This window comes from Kogia breviceps, chromosome 6, assembly GCF_026419965.1.
Source record: "Kogia breviceps isolate mKogBre1 chromosome 6, mKogBre1 haplotype 1, whole genome shotgun sequence".
Lineage (NCBI taxonomy): Eukaryota > Metazoa > Chordata > Mammalia > Artiodactyla > Physeteridae > Kogia > Kogia breviceps.
In genome coordinates, this window is record NC_081315.1 from 8,971,531 (window position 1) to 8,991,892 (window position 20,362).

Genomic DNA, 20,362 nt, shown 5'->3' on the forward strand with positions numbered 1-20,362 from the left:
CAAAAAAAAAAGGGGGGTTGAGAGTCACTGATAATGACTCCAAGAATCTCAAAACTGGAATGAGTCTCAGAAGCTCTGAAGGCCAACCTCCCAGTCATTGCAGGAATTCTGGCTTTAGCAGCTGGTTGAATCCTTCTACCATTAAGAAGCTCACCACTTCATGCAGCACCACTGTACACATCCTTACAAGCAAAAGAGTCTCGAAGATAGGGACGGTGGGAGGGAGGGAGATGCAAGAGAAAAGAGATATGGGGACATATGTATATGTATAACTGATTCACTTTGTTATAAAGCAATTATACTCCAATAAAGATGTTAAAAAAAAAGTCTCAAAGAAAAACAAAAAGTAAATAACAGAAACATCGGGAAGGCAGCTTCTCTCTCTAAACAAGCTTTTGCTGTGCTGTCACACGATATTATACGAACCTTCTGTAGCACCTACAGAAATCTAAAAATGGGGTCTGGAATCTACTGTGGCAGAAAATATGTTTATCGTTATATCACCCAGACGTGTGCTGAGTTAATCTCATTAACTTTTATATCGCAAGATGATATGTGTGTTTTGAAAAGATGAGCTCAGTGGCTTAAATGACATAAATCTTGGAACTTTTCTTTTATAAATACTCCTTCTTGGGCTTCCCTGGTGGCGCAGTGGTTGAGAGTCTGCCTGCCGATGCAGGGGACGCGGGTTCGTGCCCCGGTCCGGGAAGATCCCACGTGCCACGGAGCGGCTGGGCCCGTGAGCCATGGCCGCTGAGCCTGCACGTCCGGAGCCTGTGCTCCACAACAGGAGAGGCCACAACACTGAGAGGCCCATGTAAGGCAAAAAAAAAAAAAAAAAAAAAAAAAAAATACTCCTTCTGAAGCTTTAGTTTTTGAGTGTAAGTAAACCAACAACTTATAGTTGTGTATAGAAGAAAATTTGTATAAAATAGAATAAAACGTCTGCAACGTAATCCACGAGCAGATTGGACTCTGAGTCCTTTAGCAGGAAGGATTCTTGCAGAATTCAATAACAAGGGACTGTCTGACCTTAGACATTTCTCTTCCTATTGGCTAGTTTCTGTGATGATTTTGTACCAGCTGTCAATTTAGCTCAGATGGAAATCCATTCCCAGAATTCCCTTCTCTAAATGATTCTTCATTACAGTTGGTTACAAGGGAAACCTAGGTGAGGTGTGGAAGGCAGAAGTGAAGCAGCAGCGTTTCTACTTTCAGAAGGGCAGTGGGCACAACAGGTGCTGGGTGCTGATCTTCCGGTTCACCTTGGTGGAGCCGGGCAGCAGTCGGGCTTTGGTCCTTTGCCTCCCACCAGATCCTCATCGTCACCTTTTGGCCCAGGTGCACAAACAGCTTTGCAGTGCAGACTGCCAGCTCCTTCCACAGTTCTCCCAGGTCACTGAGGCTGGAGGAGACAGGAGTCCAACATAGGTTCTAGTCTGTCCTTGCTTGTCTCCACATCACATCCACCTAGCAGCTCTGCTAACCTACGATGACTTCAGACCCAATACCGGATGCAAAAGCAAGCACTGCTCGTAAACTTTTCTATAAGCTCCCACGACTGTGCAAGGTCTAAAACTTATCATAAATCCATTATTCCATATCACCATAGTGGTTCTGCTTTCCTAACTGATACGGCTTCCATTAAGTCATTTCTATTCAGAATACATACTTGGTTACAAATGTTCTTTTTGTGCATGGCCTTCTTTCTTTCTTTGAAATTTATGATAGTGTCAAATGCAATCGTACTGATTTATTAGGTCTAAGTATATCATTTTATTTTACCTTCTCTTTGAGAAAGGGACTTGGAATATGCTCTTTTGCCCAGTTCCCCTCAGAACTACTGGGCTGGAGAATTAGAAGTTTGACGCATCACCTGAGAAGACAGAAAAACTAACAAACTAATTTGAACTTTGGTGTAATTACTAGCATTAAAAACCACCTGCACTAACTAGCTGTTTCTTCAAAATATGTTTTAATGTGACACTTGGAATGTTATACCTGCTATGACAAAACATAAACGTTAAAATTTTGAAAACAATTTCAATTAATTTTTTATCACAATGTATGTGCACTGAAAGTAGATAAATACTGCCATGAATGTTTCAACCTCTCATTCTTAATATGAAGATTTTATGGTCTTTTAAGGCAGGGATGCTTTTTTCATCTTTACATCCTCCCATAGCGGTACACAGATACGTCCTTATTAAACATCAATTGAACTGAGTAAAAAACGAACTTCAGCTTCCTGTTTTTTACAAGAAAGAAAAGAACAGCAGTGCATGAACGAACAACCACAGGCAACTGCATCCTCTGATGCTTTTCTCACTATTATATAGAAACTCCAGCAGGAAACCACAGCTATATCCTCTTTGCCAGTATAGGAGAATCTTATGAATTGCTGGCAAGCATAAAAGAGCTCTATTGACATTACAAAGATGTCTGTGACAGTTTCTACTTACGACACTCAGGTGCTTTACAACATTTTTGCAATGTTTCTCAAGGACAAATTCCCAAAGCAATATAGTCATAATAATAGTTATACCTTAACCATGTGTGGGGGGGTAATTATACAGAAAAACAATAAACACCACTGAAACTCAATTCCTCCCTCAATGTAACTGAATTCAAAAAAAACACCTGAGGTAGTCCTCATTTCAGTCAGACCTGTAAAAATTTCTGGCTGACCAACTGCATTGCCCTCTACTCAAAAATCAAGAAAGCACTGCTTTTTTTCCCTTTGCATTCAAAGGATCCCAAGCATTAGACCACTCTAGCTGTGAAGTATAGAAAGCCCTTTTTGTCCATTCTCATGTGTAATCCCATTCAGGATTTGCACAACACATGTTTTAAATTTGTAATGTGAGCCTTGATAATGTGTTTTTATCAATGAAGGGACTTTCCACTGAAGATCTTTTAGCTGTTCAGGAAGTACAAAAAAAAAAAGATTATGGCGGAAGTCCAGGGCTTTCGAGGGCTTTAACTTCAATGGGAATAACAGACGTGTATACTCATTTAAAACTGAAGTGAGGGGTACAGAATTCTGTAGCTTTCTTGTTTGCCCACATTACCTAGTATGTAAGTTCTCCCTAGAATGTCTGTTTCAGGAGTATGTGGCGTAAATGAATGAATGCATGAATGCTTGCTGCGGACCGAGGGGGAAGGCCAAAAGGGTACCTTTAAGGTCCAGAAAAGGCTGAAGAGAACTAAAATTTAGAAGACAGGCCCAAGAATAAAGACTTAAAAATAACTGGACTTCAGAGCTAGAATTGATCTTAGGGAATCCTGGACTAACCTTCTCATTTCTAGAGAGAACCGGAGGTGCCTGGGGCAAATGACATGATTTCATGTACCACTTTCACAGATTGTGACACCTGTGTACCTCTCTCATGATTTCTGTCTTATGTACTTCTTATCTAAATGATTTTTGACTTAATATTTTTCATTCAATTGACCGTAACTGGTGCACTAGTTAAAAATATTAGCTGAGCCTTAAGAAATGATACCACACGTTTGTTGTGCCAGTGATATATTTTTCAGAGAGCATATTTTAAAATATATACTTTAAAATTTATTCCAAGTATTTTTATGTTAAAAGAAATTCATAACTATTCAATACAAAGTAAATCCGTATACTACCTAAGATCACCTCACAGGTCACTGATGGGAATCTCCCGCACTTTGAAAAGCAGTGCATTCTACTGTGTTACCCTCTGGAACAGAGTCTGTATTCTGAAACAACATTAAAGTGGTAAAGACATTCCATATTGATGACAAGAGGCCAGTGACAAGCCTAGTGCCTGTAGGGGACTTCTGTTTTCCTTCTTTTTAAGTAGAAAAAAAAAAAATCAATCACTTATTACTTAAAAAAACGAAGGCAAGAAGTCACGACTTGAAAACAATTAGTGGATTTTCATGTTTGAAATGGACAAATATATGTAGATCCATCCTCCTGTCAAGCACCATTAGTTTGTCAGAAATAGAGTTTTCAGAAGGAATTTGTCTCAGATGGGCCTCCTGCACATAGATTACCTTTTGTTCAGCCTTCACTTTGCAACCAGAACACTTAGTTGCTTGCTAGCTATAATAAGGAATCGCTCACTTTCATAAGTAAATGAATGTCTGTGATTAAAACATCAATCACGGAAACACTAGTTCTATAAATAGTTTCTAGGTCCAAAGTCCATTGGGAAAGCTAAACACAGACTCATGCCTGGTTTTCTTTCTTGTTCTGTGTGTGTATGTGCACGTGTGTGTGCGAAACTGGTTTTTCTTTCAAGAAACAGACATGTTGTTTGTAGGACGTAGGTGTCACCTGGATATTCTGAGAAAATGTTTTGTTTTGCAAGTTGTACCACCTATACAAAGATTCATAAAGTTTCAACCTAAAATGTTTGTCCTTGAGCTCCCCCCGTTCGCCGAAAGAATGACTTATCACTGACCTAGAAGCTTTCACGTTTGCTCTTTGAACAACATGAAATGAAATCTGAGAGAGGAAAGAGCGGTCTGGAAAATCCTGCCGTTCCTCTTATTTTGACTCATAGTATTAATGTTAATAACGTTCGTACATTGCAGTGCACGCGGCCCAGTGCCTTTGAAGTTGCAGGCAACGCTGGATTCTCACACAGCGCTATCAATTAGCATCTGAGGGACTCCGGGCAAGTTACTGAATCTGTTTCCTCCTCTCTAAAATGGGGAAAAGAATAGTACAAACCTCACACATTTGTTTAAATGAGAAATGAGTTTAGCAGATGCTACTGGCAGAGGAGCCTAAAGAATGAGGTTTCGAAAGAGTCAGAGGTCATTAATTATACACATCTATAAGCTACCCATGTCCGGTTTCCTTACAACGGAAAGCAGACGGATAAAGAGAAATGTATTCCGTTCTCTCGGGCCCCAGAACCAAGACGGCAAAGCGGCCTGAGTGGGTCCTTTGGTCTCTGGCTCCCATTTACCCCACTTTACTTCCTCTTCCCTCCTGTGTCTGGCTGGTCTTTTGTTCTTTCCCACTCATCATCATTAGTTCTGTAATCCAGGTACCCTCCTCCCTTTTCCCTGTGTCACTGCCTTCTGGGCAGCACGGCTAGGAAGTTCTCCTCTAAGTAGGGTAAACACAAAGAGATGCAGTCACTCACCAGCACTTTGCAGAGACATGAGTGACCATTTGAACTTTCAGGGTCCTAACCCTGGAGAGGAAAACCAGGGTAAAGCGATGAGACCCACCTTAGAAAAAAAAAGATAGTACGAGGGCATGGGGCATTTCACGGAGCAACTATGAAAACGGCCAGGTATTTTCAGTACCCTGAAATGGGTACATGACCCAATAATGATCTGACTCAAGATCATTCCCCCGCCAGGGTGGAGGTAATCCCTGAGAGTCTAAGTAATGGTGTAAAACCATGACCTTTAAACCATCTAATATCACAAACTGTTTATGAGCAATGATAAAGTACCAGTGACAACAAATGATTTCTTAAAAGAATAATTGAGAGCAGTTTTCTCTCATGTCAGCTATGCCAATCTCGATAACAGTCATTTCTATAATAACGTTACTCTCATTCACCTCACTTGCATTTGTAGATGTTTTCTTGAACAGAAAAGAAAGAGAGGGGATGGAGTTACCCAGAGTTTCTGGTACACTCATGGGGAGGAAACGTCCTCTAGTATTCAGACGAGCCACCAGCAGAAACTTAGAAGATTTCTTCATCTTATATCTGCCCCATCTTAGTCACTCTTGGGAGCCTCTGTTTCTTAGTTGTTTTTAGCGGGATGAAGTTGAAAATACGTGTGTCTATGTTTTGATTTTTGATGGCATGAAGGAAGTACAGCGTGGGAAAGACTTCTCCTAGTTTTCATGTCGGCCCGGCTAGGGTAAAAGGAACCCAGGTGTGGCGAGAAGGTGGTGAAGCTGTGAAGGCGGACGGAAATGGAGCTGAATTGCTAGGGCCTGAGGAAGGAAGATGGAAGTACAGGGGTTACTTGGTTGGGGCTGAGAAAGGAGCCTGCTTGTGAGGCTGCTGGGGAAATCCCGGAGATCCTGGCGGGGAGAAGAGTCCACTGCAGCTTTGCGGAGCCACATTTATGAATAAGTTTATCTAATCTGGTAGTCTGGGAATTATTTTGAAAGTTCGGATTATGTTTTATTCAACTTTGGATCCCTAGCACATAGCACAGGGTCGAAGATATAAAGTACTCAACACCAACTTATTGAATGATCCAAGCATCCATCCTCCTTAAATCTGGCCTTCTGCTAGCCCTCTCTCACGTTCTCTCCTTCAACTCCTAAATAAATTCCTACTTCCAGTTTGAGGAATGCTTTTATTCGATTTACCAAGCAGAAGTACTGATGGACCCTCAACCCAGTCCAGTTCAGATTATTAACTTTGACCACCCCTTCCTGAGCCTGGGACTCACCACTCCAAAGCCACAAACCCCGGAGGGAAGATCTTTAAAAACCCACCACTGCCATTATAAACATCAAAATAAACACCAGGGGAACAGGAGAACAGTTTCATAAGAGAGTATAAAAGTTTCAGTGTAACTAAATTTAGGGTACTTAAAATCACTCACACACACAAAAATAACTTTATCCCTAGAGAATTTGAACACCTCTGGTTTTGTACCCATTATCTACACAGTTCAGGGGGTGCCTACTGCTTAAAGGTTTGGACATTCTTCTAGAAGGAAACACACTCTGCCCCAAGAGAGCACGGAGTCGATGTAGCACCGTGTCCTCCGCTGGCTTCCACGGATACTATTCTCAGCACTGTCTTCTTGCAGTGAAGCTGCTGAGGCACTGATACTTTGGGCGTAATAATTAGGTGCGAGGACGTTTTTAGAAGGAAAGTGGGAGGCCCCGTGTGGAGGTGGCAGGCATGAAGCGTGCACCAGGGAGGAGAGTGGTGGTGAGGGTTGAGAAAGTAGGGGAGATGTCAGAGCTGGGAAGAGCTCTCTCTACTTCAGGGAATCTGCCTGCGTTTTCCATCTTGTTGTATCCAAAGGGCATTTGTCTGTATTTACAACACGAAGAAATCAACCCTGACAGAGTCACCTCATTTTCAGCCACAGGAACAGAGCAGTTCCACACAACCAAGTAGCCAGACCGCGCAGGGACCTGGGCAGCTGCAGCCGCGGGGTGGAAGCACAGCCGACTGCCGTCGTTAGGTGACGCTCCCTCAGGTGTGCAGAGCACAGCTACAAACTGGGATACGAGGCGATACCGCCCCGGACGGTTTAGTCTCAACTGCCCTGCCTACCAGACAGAACGTACCATCTACTGAAAGCTCCAGACGTGCTTTGGGCTTTCAGGAGGCTATGCATGTGTAGCGTCTATGGAAAGACTTGTACGTAAAACAAAGATACGGTGCATTTAAAAATATATAAAGCTAAACAACAGGGACCTACTGTAGAGCACAGGGAACTATACTGAATATTCTCCAATAACCTATAAGCGAAAAGAATCTGAAAAGGAATATATATATCCATATATATATATACACATGTGTATACACACACACACATATATATATAACTGAATCACTTTACTGTACACCTGAAACTAACACTATATTGTAAATCAACTATACCTCAATTTTAAGAAAAGAAAAATAAAAAGCAATCAATGTAAAACTGTAATCATTGGTCAAGTTAAAGAATAAATAATTGATCAAACTTTTCTTTTGTTTGTTTTGCTTTTTGCAACACGTGGTAGAGTAAAAAGCAAGCGAACAAAAACTTCCCCTATTCTCTTCTTAACAGACAAGGTCAACTCAGTTTGCATTCATTACCCTTTCACAGAATCTACATATTTTGAGGATGAAAACTGTTTAGACTCTCACTGTAGTTTATGGGAGTTTGCTACGTTCAGCACAAGGATCTCTCTCCTGTGTAGAGCCCCGTCAGTTTCAGGAGTCCACTCAGAGCACTGGAGAGCTCGGTGGTACTTAGCAAACATCTCGTCCAGGCTTTGTGAACTCGGTATCTACGGCTTCTAGGCAGCTCACACAATTAAGGGAAGCTGTTGAGTACAAGGGACTTATAAGAAGTCTCAATGTCAGGGAGACAATAGGGAGTAGTGGGGTCTGAAGTGTAATAAAGAGGTAGCACATCCTGTTACTCAACTCCAGCTTAGAGAATGTGGGTGGGTGTTTCATTTTTATAATAGATCTTCTGATTTTTAAATATTGGCTTAGTTGAAAAGAAATACCTGCAGGCCAAGTAGAACATGATCCCCTTGCTCGGCCCACAGACAGCCAGTTTTCAGTTTCTGGTCTGTAACATACATCCTCAAACCTGTCTGGGCAGTTTAAGTGAAGTGCACCAGATCCCTCAGATGCTCACGGCAAAGGATTCTTTTGCTCTGAGAATCTACCTATGTAGACAAGAAATCGCCCCCCCTGTGAAAGGAGAAGGCATAGCCATCTTCACTCAGTCAGAGCTTAGCCCCTGACCCTGACATTGACAGGTTTCTGCTCTCTGACTGCTTTCAGCACTTGTTCAACACGAAAAACAAAACCAATCCTCCACACCCATTTGTCATAAGCAATTTTTACATATTCAAGGATGCGGGGGGAAATGTACATCTGTTTATTAACCTTAGCTCTGGTTAAAATTCTCATTAGCATTAAAATTCTAGTCACTTCATTTTTGCCTGCATATTTCAAGGAGAAATAATTTATAGGATTCAAGGAAAGGCATGCTTAGAGAACAACACAAGTAAGGATAAATTAAAAATTCATGCCATGGGGACTTCCCTGGTGGCGCAGTGGATAAGACTCTGTGCTCCCAGTGAAGGGAGCCTGGGTTCGATCCCTGGTCAGGGAACTAAATCCCACACGCGTGCCACAGCTAGGAGGTCACATGCTGCAACTGGGGAGCCTGGGAGCCTCGGCTGAGGATCCCGCTTGCCTCAACTAGGAGTCCGTGTACTGCAACTAAGGAGCAGGTGAGCCACAACTAAGGAGCCTGCCTGCCTCAACTTAGACCTGGTGCAACCAAATAAATAAATATATATATATATTTTTAAATCCATGCTATGTATAAAATAGCAGTTAGAAACAGGTCTAAAGAAGCATGGTGAGTTTGCTGAAATGATTGAGCTTTAAACCATGTTTTGAGGGGACTGAGAAACTAATTTCAGATGAAGAAATAGGCATTCCAAAATGATGTAATGGAAGAGGCAAAGACCAAAGTCCAACAAAGTGGAACCCACAATGAATCAAATATCTTTTGCATTTTTGAACAATAACAAATTTTTAAAAAGTGTATCATGAGAAGGCACATTCACATCCGAGTGAAAAAAATAAGAAAAGCTGTTTAAAAATTCTATATTATATTCGGCAGCCCTGTCCTACACAGGTGTAATTCAGAACAAATACCCAGAGGCGATGCAAAATTCTGAATCCTGATATTTGCCATATGTCCTTATTAAGGCAGACATACAGGCACAGGGTATTAGATTTTAGAAAAATTGTCAACAGTAATTGAAACAAAAAGATTCTCTGATTCCTCAGAAAATATACTGAACACAAACATTTAACTCCCGCAAGCGTTTCATTTACCCAAAGTTTTACGTTATAAAGAAAGAGTCTCCCATAGACGCAATATGGTTAGTTTAATTTGAGTCTATTTAGAAGTCAATATCCTGAAAAAACAATCAAGAATCTGTCCACATAAAACATTTTGAGTATTCCCCCTAAACTAGATCTCTCACTTTGTTGAACCATTTGCAATTCAGGCTTTGAAAAAAAGGATTCTCTGCAACTCCTATGCCTCCAGAAAATTAGTAGGTGCAATTAGATTTTTTAAGGAGCTCTGGAGCTCTCCGTCCAGCTGTCTGTTACTGAGTTAGCAACAGTCCTGAGGTCCCTAGAGGCGCCTGAGACTTTGTGGATTTTTACTCTCTGGCCTTGAGTTTTTTTCAGGGATTGCTTGCTTCTGCCAGTGTCACAGGCTGTGACTACTGACTAAAGCAGTCTTCCTAGGGATGGCTTGGGTACCCACTGGGTCTAGGACCCAAGAATTAACATTTTAAAATTGACTCTGCTGTGTAAGGCCAAGAAAGCACCTGGCCTCAGATCACACGGCTAATCCCCACAATTTTTCTACCACATCAGACCCTTGAGACAGAGCTCACTGCATTGACTCGCAATTTGGAAGGAGGGGCTGCGGGAGTCATTTGATTTCCCTCCCCCTCCCGCTGAGGAGCCCTCAGACCCTCACTTCAGGTCCTGTTCCTCCTCCCCTTAGTGGAGAATCAGTGGAGAATTAGAAAGGGGAGGTCTAGATTGTTTTGCCCCAGTTCTAAGAGTGATTTAGGACAATTTATTAACTTGTCTGGGACTCACCTGTCATCTGTCTACTTCCTTGCATATAAAGGCAGGACTAAACAGGGGTGTCCAAGTCTGGCTATTGACATCCTTTGGGGACCATTACAGAATACAGATTTCTAAGCCCTACCTACAGATTTGGATTCAGATTCCACAGGTCATAGCATTTAACCCTCCAGCTAAGGGTCAGTTATTACTGACTGAAAAGAATAATTCGGGCCCTCAATTACGCTGCTAGCTTCAAAGTAAAGCTGACAGTCTAATTACAGACATGAAAAATTAGAAAGCTGCTACTGTATTGCCATCTCTAACATGCCCAGATAAAAGGCTGTGAAAATTTTTCTCACCGGTATTCAAGACAGTAATCTGAATTGTAAGAGTATGTATATATATGTATATACATCTTCCCCCATGAAATTCAACAAATGCCTTTTCAATTCAAATGCAGCCTCTAAATGGTTTTTTTTTTTGCGGTATGCGGGCCTCTCACTGTTGTGGCCTCTCCCGTTGCGGAGCGCAGGCTCAGCGGCCATGGCTCACAGGCCCAGCCGCTCCACGGCACGTGGGATCTTCCCGGACCGGGGCGCGAACCCGTGTCCCCTGCAACGGCAGGCGGACTCCCAACCACTGCGCCACCAGGGAAGCCCCATAAGATTGTTCTGTTGCTTAGGAAAGACAGCAAGAGCTGAGAGTAGCCCACCAAAAGTTTTCAGAAACCCAAGTAATGACTTTTCTCTCTGATTTTACCTCCTCAAAATAACTATTCAGCTATAGCAAAACATTCTGATGTTAATTTCTCAAAATGCATGTAGACATATTTACATATTTAGCTAAAATGATGGACAAGGCATAGAGCAACTGAAAGAGAAAATCTGGCAGTTTCTGCCCTTCCTTTTGGGATTCTGAGTACCAAGTGGTCTGATTCATCTTCGCAGAGCTGCCAGTGCCCAGCACGGGGTGTTACACCTACAAGGCCCTCAAGAAAGAAGACTTGTTGAAAACGATAGAAGGGTTTGCTCTATTTACGGCAATCACTTGATCACCCTTGACCCTCTGGGCCAATGACTATACTTGTGTTCTGAGAAATGAAATAATCATGCTATAATGTGGTGTATCACATAACTTCGATAATTCAACCATTAAATTCATTTGAAACAAGCCTTAGCCATTAAATTACTGCAAAAGAAATAAAAAGATGGCAGGAAATAAGAGATTAATGACTGACATTATGGCCCTTCTGTCTAGATTTTCCTAAAGTACCAGGATTAGGAAAAGAAATCTTAGATAGAAAATAAATAAATTTTATAAATGACAGAAGTAAGTGAGTTTTGAGTCATACTTTAGTCTAAACAGAAATTCTGCTGTAATTCTCTCCCTCCCAACTCAATATTCAATTTTTCCTTTTCTAAGTGACTCTTAAATAAACCTCACATTACCCCACCTCCTTCTTTCCTTCCTCCTCCTATATCACCACCCCTTGCTCACTGCCCACCCAGATCCATCCATCTTTCGTAAACTACCTCAAGTTCCACCTCCACTTTGAACTTTTTCTAGACTAATTCAGTCCCCAGGGATCTCCCTCTCTTCTGACTTTCCTGCCTTGAATTTGCTGGTAAATGATGATGCCTTGTCTTTCTCAAGAGCAGTTTGCTCTTCAGAATATGGCGTAAATGCTTGCGTAGGAGATCTCTAGTTGACGCTCGGGGTCGTTGCAAACTGGAAGCATCTCTTCTTTGTGTCACTTAAAGCAGTAGCTTTTGGACTTTCTGAAACGATGCACAATAAGATAGACATTTTATCATAGTCTGAGGTGTATATACATGTAGATATCTATTTAAAAGCTCCAAGAACAATACTTATTTACCCGCCTATTCTGTTTTACTCTATTTTGTTTTTCGAAAATAAAAGTGCTATCAGACCCAGTGAACTGACTTCACAACGGGTTGTGACCAGTTCTAGAAGGGCACTCTGGGATTGCTGTATATAATTTCCTTCACTTTAAATAATTTTATAATGATCTGTGGCCTTTGGGCTTTTCCTGAGTACTTTTAAAATTTTTTTAATTTTTTGCCTTTTGGAGTCATCTGGCACAATTAAATGCTTGGAATATACAAGTATCTTCTATTCTTTTGCCCTGAGCAATGCTGTCATAAAGATTCACTGCATTTCTATAAAACTCAAATCTCCATTCCCTCGTTCTCTTTTATTTTCACAATATGCACAGTAGCTGGTAGACATTTTGTGGATGAAGAAATTGAGCCACAGAGAATTCTGACTTTCTCAAGGATGTATCTCCCTTTTAATCAGGCTACTGTAAGTTAAGGTAAATATGGTTTCTAGATAGTTGAAAGAGAGAAACTTGGGTATTAATATGAACAACAAGGAGCCTCCATATGTATGTATTTACCTAACTTGTCTGATCAAATGGTCTCCTGGCCAGATGAGTTAGCAGCTCTTCAGAGACGGGCCTCTCACCGCTGTGGCCTCTCCCGTTGCGGAGCACGGGCTCCGGACGCGCAGGCTCAGCGGCCACGGCTCACGGGCCCAGCCGCTCCGCGGCACGTGGGATCCTCCCGGACCGGGGCACGAACCCGCGTCCCCCGCATCGGCAGGCGGGCTCTCAACCGCTGCGCCACCGGGGAAGCCCTAGCAGCCCTTCTGGACTTCAGTCTGAGGATGGATCCACTTCCTTCTCCATCCCCATCTTTCCATCTTTATATCCTCACAGTTTTTCAACCACCTAGGGCTACTTGTTCTTCCTGGGCCTCTGTATATTTTGGTCTCTATGCCAGGAGCGCCCTTCTCTCTCGTCTTTACCAGGCTAGCTCCGCACCCTTCAGGTCCCTGGGAACTGCGTTCGTTCCTCCTCCACACCCTGGCTTCCACAGCACCCTGTGCTCTCCCCGCCAGAGCACTTCACTAGCTGTTCCTCCTTCCCTCCCAAGTCTTGCAGGCCGAGACTCTTCTATTCCACAATCTAGGACCACGTCGAGCTCAGGATAAAAATATGTAGAAGGCAGGGCTTCCCTGGTGGCGCAGTGGTTGAGAGTCCGCCTGCCGATGCAGGGGACGCGGGTTCGTGCCCCGGTCCGGGAGGATCCCACGTGCCGCGGAGCGGCTGGGCCCGTGAGCCATGGCCGCTGAGCCTGCGCGTCCGGAGCCTGTGCTCCGTAACGGGAGAGGCCACGACAGTGAGAGGCCCGCGTACCGCAAAAAAAAAAAAAATGTAGAAGGCATAAATGAATCAATAAGCGAGTGCATAAAGAGCTGCCCCTGAAAAAGTTCGAGTGTGATCTGGGACTGGAATTGTGTATCCTGACCCTCTGAGGCCAACCTTTCATGATTTTGTGATTCTATGATCAATATTTTAGTGCTTCCCTGAAAGCTGCAGATTTTGTGACTGGAAATTCATACAGTGAAGGATAGCTGTGTGTGTCTAATACATTCTTTCAAGTTCATTTAGGGCACAAGCAAGGAAATGGTGAAAGGACAAATAATTAAGTGTATTGGGCAAGTGTATTTGCTTTAAGGCAATTTTTAAAAAAACACCCAGATTTTAAAACTGCTTGTTAGAACCCACCCTGCCCTCCAACTGAGGCACTTCTGATTCATAACATGCCTCAGTCCTCTGTTTCCAATATAAAGCTATACACTTGCAATTTTGCCCTCATCATTTTCATAACAGTCTAATTAGTGATTAGGTGAAGCCTCACTGCACCAAAACACACTTTACAAGGATCTCTATGAGTTCCTCTGCACTGTTTCCAAAATAAATTCCGATGATATAACATCTAGGCTTTGCCATGGCAATTACTACTTTTTTTTTTTTCCTGTTTATGAATCAACAACCTATCCCCTCCACTAAACGCACCAAAAAGCTTGAAAAATGTTCTTCGTGGTCCTATTTCAAAAGAATATTCTCTAATATAAATTCCTGCCATTCCCAGATAACAACAGAGAAGATTTCCTTCTTTAAGCTGTGACTCATGTATCTTTATTCCCACAGCTGTTACTCAGGGCAGGCCAATGGTGAACACAATGGAAGAGAAAGAATAGTTTATGACTGGAAAATAGGTGCATTCGGGAGAAGTACACTCAAAGCATTATCAAAGTAAAATATGCAGCGGTACCAGCAAGAGCAAACAAAAGCCCACGCAAGAGATGTGTAAATATTTCATGAAGCTAAAGCCTTAATCAACTCTCTCTCCAAATCTTGCTGGTGCTGTACACGCTTCAGTTTCTTCTAGTCCCACCATGACCCAGATTCTTTGCAAAAACAAGATGGAAACATGGTCCAATGGATCTTTAACAAATGTGTTATGAAAAATATTTACATGGAGCATATCCAAGGTATTGCCTTAACAGGAAGAAGAGGATACCTTAATAAAAGGCGGTTGCTTCTCGGTGACTTTCAGAGCTTCGTTTCTCCCCTCCTCCTCCAAACCACTGCCTTTTTCCCACCACCTGTGCTGCTTTCTGGACCTTCACATCATCTTAACCTTGAACTACCTACACCCCAAGCCGAGATTTCTCCCAGTGCACCTCCGAAAAGCCCTTGAAACCTTTTGGGGCTTTGCTGCCTTCCCACCACCTAAAATTCACTTTCCAGTGTTTAAATTCCTCTCTTCCCCCCCCCACCCCCTTCACTGTCCATTGTTGCGTCTGAAATTTTGCCTGTATCTTGTAGATCTGCCTGGTTGGCATAGGATCTGTCTGTGTATTGGCTGACAGTGCTCTTCAGTGATTTCTTTTCTAAAATCCATCTCTGAAGAACTGTTTATAGCCTCTAATCTCTACCCTTATTCTGTGTGGTTCCAAAGTTCACCTCTAGATACTAAAGAGGTCTCTGCAATGATTTCCCTTTATCAACCTCTGTCCGCCCTTCTCTCTCCGCCTATCTCAAGAAAACCTGTATGTGTGTAAATGTGTGGATACACATGCACACAAACGCATGTATATAATATATAACGATCGTATGTTTCCCTTAAAGGGAATAAGCGTAGGAAAATGAGGAAAATGCCCGTGTAGTATTTGCCAAACACGCGCGCGCGCACACACACACGCGCACACACACACACTCCTATCTGGATATTCACAGTGTGCAGACCTGATTGATTATAAATACGTCTCCCAAGAACAAGAACAGCAGGCGTCTTCTCTCGTTTACCTTCAAAGCCAGAGCCTAAGGGAGCAATGACCTTGCCGAGAAATGCATCACCTGCAAGAAAGACGGCCCCTCCTGGAGCTCAGGCTGGGCTGGGGACGAGAGCAACAGGCAAAAAGGACCACCTGGCACAATGTGGGACCGAATCCACTCCCCATCAGTACTAAGCACACCGCAAAGCTCCAGCCTAGGGCTGGACGCCGGGCAGAGGTGGCTCGGGGGGGCGGCTCCTCCCGCGGCCGCCGGTCGCCTACCTGCTGTCGCCCGGCTCTCCCGGCGCGGCGGGGCCACTGCCTGCGCTGTGCCGGCGGCCTCCCGTCGCATGTCCCGAGCAGCGGCTCCCGGCGCCACACCGATGGCTCGGGCGGGCTCGGCGGCGGCGGTCCTCTTCAGACGCGTTCCGGGAGCGAGCGGGGTGCTGGCAGGAACTGAAATTACTACGCAAAGAGCAGAGGCGGCGCGCAGGAGCCGGGCGGAGACGGCGGGGGGCACCGCGGGGCTGCCGCCGCCGCCGCCGCCGGCGGGCACTGAGCCAAACTGGAGGTGGGAGTTCACGTGCCCGCCGGCTCATCCGTCAGGCCCGGGCTGCGGCCCTCTGTCCTCGCCCGCAGCGCTGCTCCGCCCGAGCCTCCGAGGAAGGGGCGGCGGGGGCAGCGGCGGCGGCGGCGGCGGCGGCGGCGGGGGCGGGGGCGGCGGCGGCGGCGGCGACGGCAGCCCGCCGAGCTCCGCCCCCGCCGCGCCCCCGCCCAGCCCGCTCGGCCCTGGGAAGGGGCTTGCGGCGGCTGCCGCGGGGCAGCCGGGCACGGGCTGGCGGGCTGCGGAGCCCCTGCAGGCGGACCGGCTGCAGATGGAAAGTTAAGAAAAGGATTAAGGTAGAGAGCTGGGCCCGAGAGCGACTCAGCAGGGATTCTGGCTTTTGCTCCCTCCCGCAGGTCGCCAGACTCCATGCTGTGTCTGGACTCCAGCAGACGGTTTCTCATAAAGCCACGCGCAGGGGAGATCTGAAAGCAGGGAGACCACCCAACGTTTCCTGTGTGTTGCAACATGTACTGTACCTGCGTATGTGGAGATGGCATTGTTGTCAGTGTTCCTGTCCCCCCGCCCCCCTGCGCTCTCCTGGGCGTGGATGGCTTTGGAAAGTGTCCACTCAAAGCGGCTTCAGCAACACTGAATGGATGTGTAGTATGGTCAGCAGCTGTAGATGGTGCAGATGATTCAATGAAAAGAAATCATGTTCACTCAGTATTTGTTGGCAGGCACTGTGAGAAATGCCTTATATGCAGCCTCTGTAATTCTCATAACGACCCGGTGAGGTGGGTATTCTCCACCTTATTGATGAGAAAACTGAGGCTTTGATGATTCAGACACTTTGCTTGAGGTCACACAGTAGTGACCTGCACAGCTGGGATTCGAAACGCTGCAAAATACATCCTCTCTCCCGTGGGAATCACCTGGGGGTCTTATTAAAATGTGGATTCCGATTCGGTAGGCCCAGAGTGGGCCCGAGGACCTGCATCCCTAACAAGCGCACAGGGGGTGCCCGTGCTGCTGGCCAAGGGACAAAACTTTCTAAACCACTCGGTCAGGGATTTTAATGAGTTTCTTCTTTCAGGGCAGCTCTAGGTGATCGACAGCAACTTGCTAAAGGTGGGTTAAGAAGGATTCTAAGGCTGTGTCTTGGCTTTCGGGCAAAGCATGTTGCGGTCCATCAGCCATGTTCAACTTGGTTAACGGAGGGAAGTTTGTGACCGGGGTGACAGGTGGCCACTTCTACCAGTGCTAAAATAACACGTCAGATACTGAGCGTGGTTATGATGTATTTTCAAGGATGGACGTCTTCAATCCCAGTCCTCGCCCTTGTTTAGAAAACATTAAGTCAAAGTTTTACACCTAACATTTGTATAACACAAAACACTTCGCGCAGTGCTCCCATGAATAATTTTATCTGTCTTCATAACGACGCTGTAAGGCAGGTATAATTTTACTTTACAGGAAAGGAAGCTGAGGTAGAGTGATTTTCCTGATATTACACAATTAATAGACATGTGGTGGGAACTAGATTGTGACAGATCCCTAGCTCAGGACTTTATTTTTATTATACCACCGTATTAGTTTCCTACTGCTGCTGTAACAAATTACCACAAATTTAGTGGCTCAATACAACACAAACTTATCATTTTATAGTTTTTGAGGTCCAAAGCCTGAAAATAGGTTTTACAGGGCTGAAGTCAAAGGGTCCATTAGGGCCATGCATTCCTTCTGAAGGCTCAGAGGGGAGAATCTGTTCCTTCCTCTTCTTTCCCGGACTCTAGAGGCAGCCTGCATTCCTTGGCTTGTGACCACATCACTCAGACTTCTGTTTCTGTCCTCTACTCTGACTCTGACCTTCCTGCATCCCTCTTATAAAGACTCTTGTGATTATGTTGGTTCAACCCAGATAACCCAGAATACTATCCCCAGCTCAAAATCCTTAATTTATTCGTATCTGCAAAGGCTCTTTTGCGATGCAAGGTAACATATTCCATAGGTTCCAGGGATTAGGATGTAGATACTTTGTGAGGGTCATTATATCTACCAAAACTTCACTTAGTGCTTAGGCTATCGTTTCTACTGTATTTTACTCATCTTTCTCTTCTGCTTGATTTCTCAGACTGCTGGGACGTTCTTTCAATGGAAATATTCACTTGGAAGTCATTCAAGAGACAATAACAAACGTATACTGGCAAGAAATACCCCGAGGCCATGAAAAAGCCATGAGGATACGTAGGATTGTGGTCATGAAGGGGACACATAAGATTAGGGGACACTTATGGGTCTGAATGGCACTGAGGTAATCCTTAGGGGAAGTCCTAACCACAGTTATAGGCTCACTTTAGCAATACAGAATTTTTTAAAAAAAATTCTGCTTCTCAAAGGTACATTGTTCTATGATGAATAAGGCAATTCAAAACTCATACAAAATTGAGTATAACACCAAATGCCACAGCGTAATAATTATCGGAGCGATGATAAACATTAAAGCAGTATGTGAAACAAAGCCAAATCATGTTACCGAACGCCTCAAGGAATTTGTAGAAAGACTCTGACATGCAGAAGTGTGACATTTCATTAGGAACACAGAATGTATGGAAAATGAAAATAATAAAGGATTTAAACAGAAGAAATAGGAGAAGCGGCGTGAGATGGTCCATGGTTAACTGCCAAGTGAATTAGGTAAAGTGAAAATTTTAATTGGAAGTTAGGTTTATATAGGGAAGTGGAAATAAAACTGGAAAGGTAGGTTAAAAAGTTGTGTTGTGAAGGATCTTCAATGTCAAGTTACAGAGTCTAGACTTAACCTGAAATAATAACAACAATAATAGTACCTTATGTTCACATAGTGCGTGCAGAGTCTTTTACCAAGTGCTTTTTTTTTTTTTTTTTTTTTGCGGTACGCGGGCCTCTCACCGTCGCGGCCTCTCCCGTTGCGGAGCACAGGCTCCGGACGCGCAGGCGCAGCGGCCGCGGCTCACGGGCCCAGCCGCTCCGCGGCACGTGGGATCCTCCCGGATCGGGGCACGAACCCGCGTCCCCTGCATCGGCAGGAGGACTCTCAACCGCTGCGCCCCCAGGGAAGCCCCTACCAAGTGCTTTTTACATATTTTCAGTTATTTGAGTTCCTTCCGTCTGCCCCCAGAGAAGCAGGCCAACATGCTCACGAACACATACGCCCCTCACATCGCACGGGGAAGGAAATGCAAGCTTCTTATCAAAGAGGTGTTCTCAACCGCTCTGTACAAAATAGCACCTCCCTCCCCACTTACCTGCCATTCTTCCTAACCTCCTTGCCCTGCTTTATGTTTTTCCATCAGACTTCCTACTGTGTTCTGTATTTATTTGTTTATTGTATGTCTGCTGTCTATGAGGGCAGGGACTTTGTGTCTTTTGTTCTCTGCTAAATCCCTATCACTGAAAACAGTGTGCACCATTTAGTAAGGGCTCAGTAAGGTGAATGAATCATTATCCCCAATATATAAATCAGGAATCAAATCCCAGATGTTTAAATAAACTTTGTTATGTTCCACAGCCGTTCAGTTCCTTTACCAAGACTAAAGCCCCGTGTCCGGCCAAATGCTTTTTTGATAGTCTATTTCCTTTCTGAGTGAAACCTCTTAGGGCTGTTTAGACAGGGGCAGCGCTGTATTTTAAAAAGATGAGAATCTTCTCTAAATGTCACATCTTTCCTAAAAACTTCATCAGTTTAGCTGGATTGGCAAGAGACATTGGCAAGATAAGTTAGCAATGGTAGATTCTGGAGGGCTGCCATCACCCCTGCATTATTAGTTGGCACTGAGTAATACTGTAAGTTGTTTTGTAATCGTTCTCTGGTTAATTCATATGTGTGTCTTGACACTTGGTATTACATTTTTTGGGCTCAGGGGCTACAACTTTTTTTTTTTTTTTTTTTTTTTTAATATCCATTCATTCTGCCCAGTACTGGACCCTAAATAGATTTTATCACTGCATGGTTACAAAATGGCTGCCATTGCTTTAAAAATCATATCCTTACAAACCACATTCAAGACAGTGTAGGGGATTCAAATATGCCACCGCAAAATATGCCACTTTGGCAGGATTGTTTTGAGCTGGAGGAAAATGTGAACCGACAGATTCAGATAGAAGCCTTCTTGGAGTTTCCCTTATCTGACTAAAACCAGAAACTTCTGAGAAGTGAGGATTACCTTAAATCCCCTCTCCTGGGCAGTTTTAAGGCCATGAAGAAAACAGAAAGCTGGCACTGAGATAAGTCTGCAAACAAATCTCATTAAAATAACTCATCTTTAATTAGGTTTCCCCCTATATATTTGCCTTCCCACAGTTTGCTGCCCCT

At 44.1% G+C, this 20,362-nt stretch overlaps 1 protein-coding gene across 1 annotated transcript in view; it reads right to left on the reverse strand.

Moving 5' to 3' along the window:
- The window catches only part of GPRIN3 (GPRIN family member 3), a 70,969-nt gene extending 54,805 nt beyond the window's left edge, over positions 1–16,164 (reverse strand). The window contains exon 1 of the mRNA XM_059066842.2: positions 15,747–16,164. The gene's annotated coding sequence lies outside the window, so the exon portion shown is untranslated. The remainder of the gene's footprint in view (positions 1–15,746) is intronic.
- Between the last annotated feature and the right edge of the window lie 4,198 nt (positions 16,165–20,362).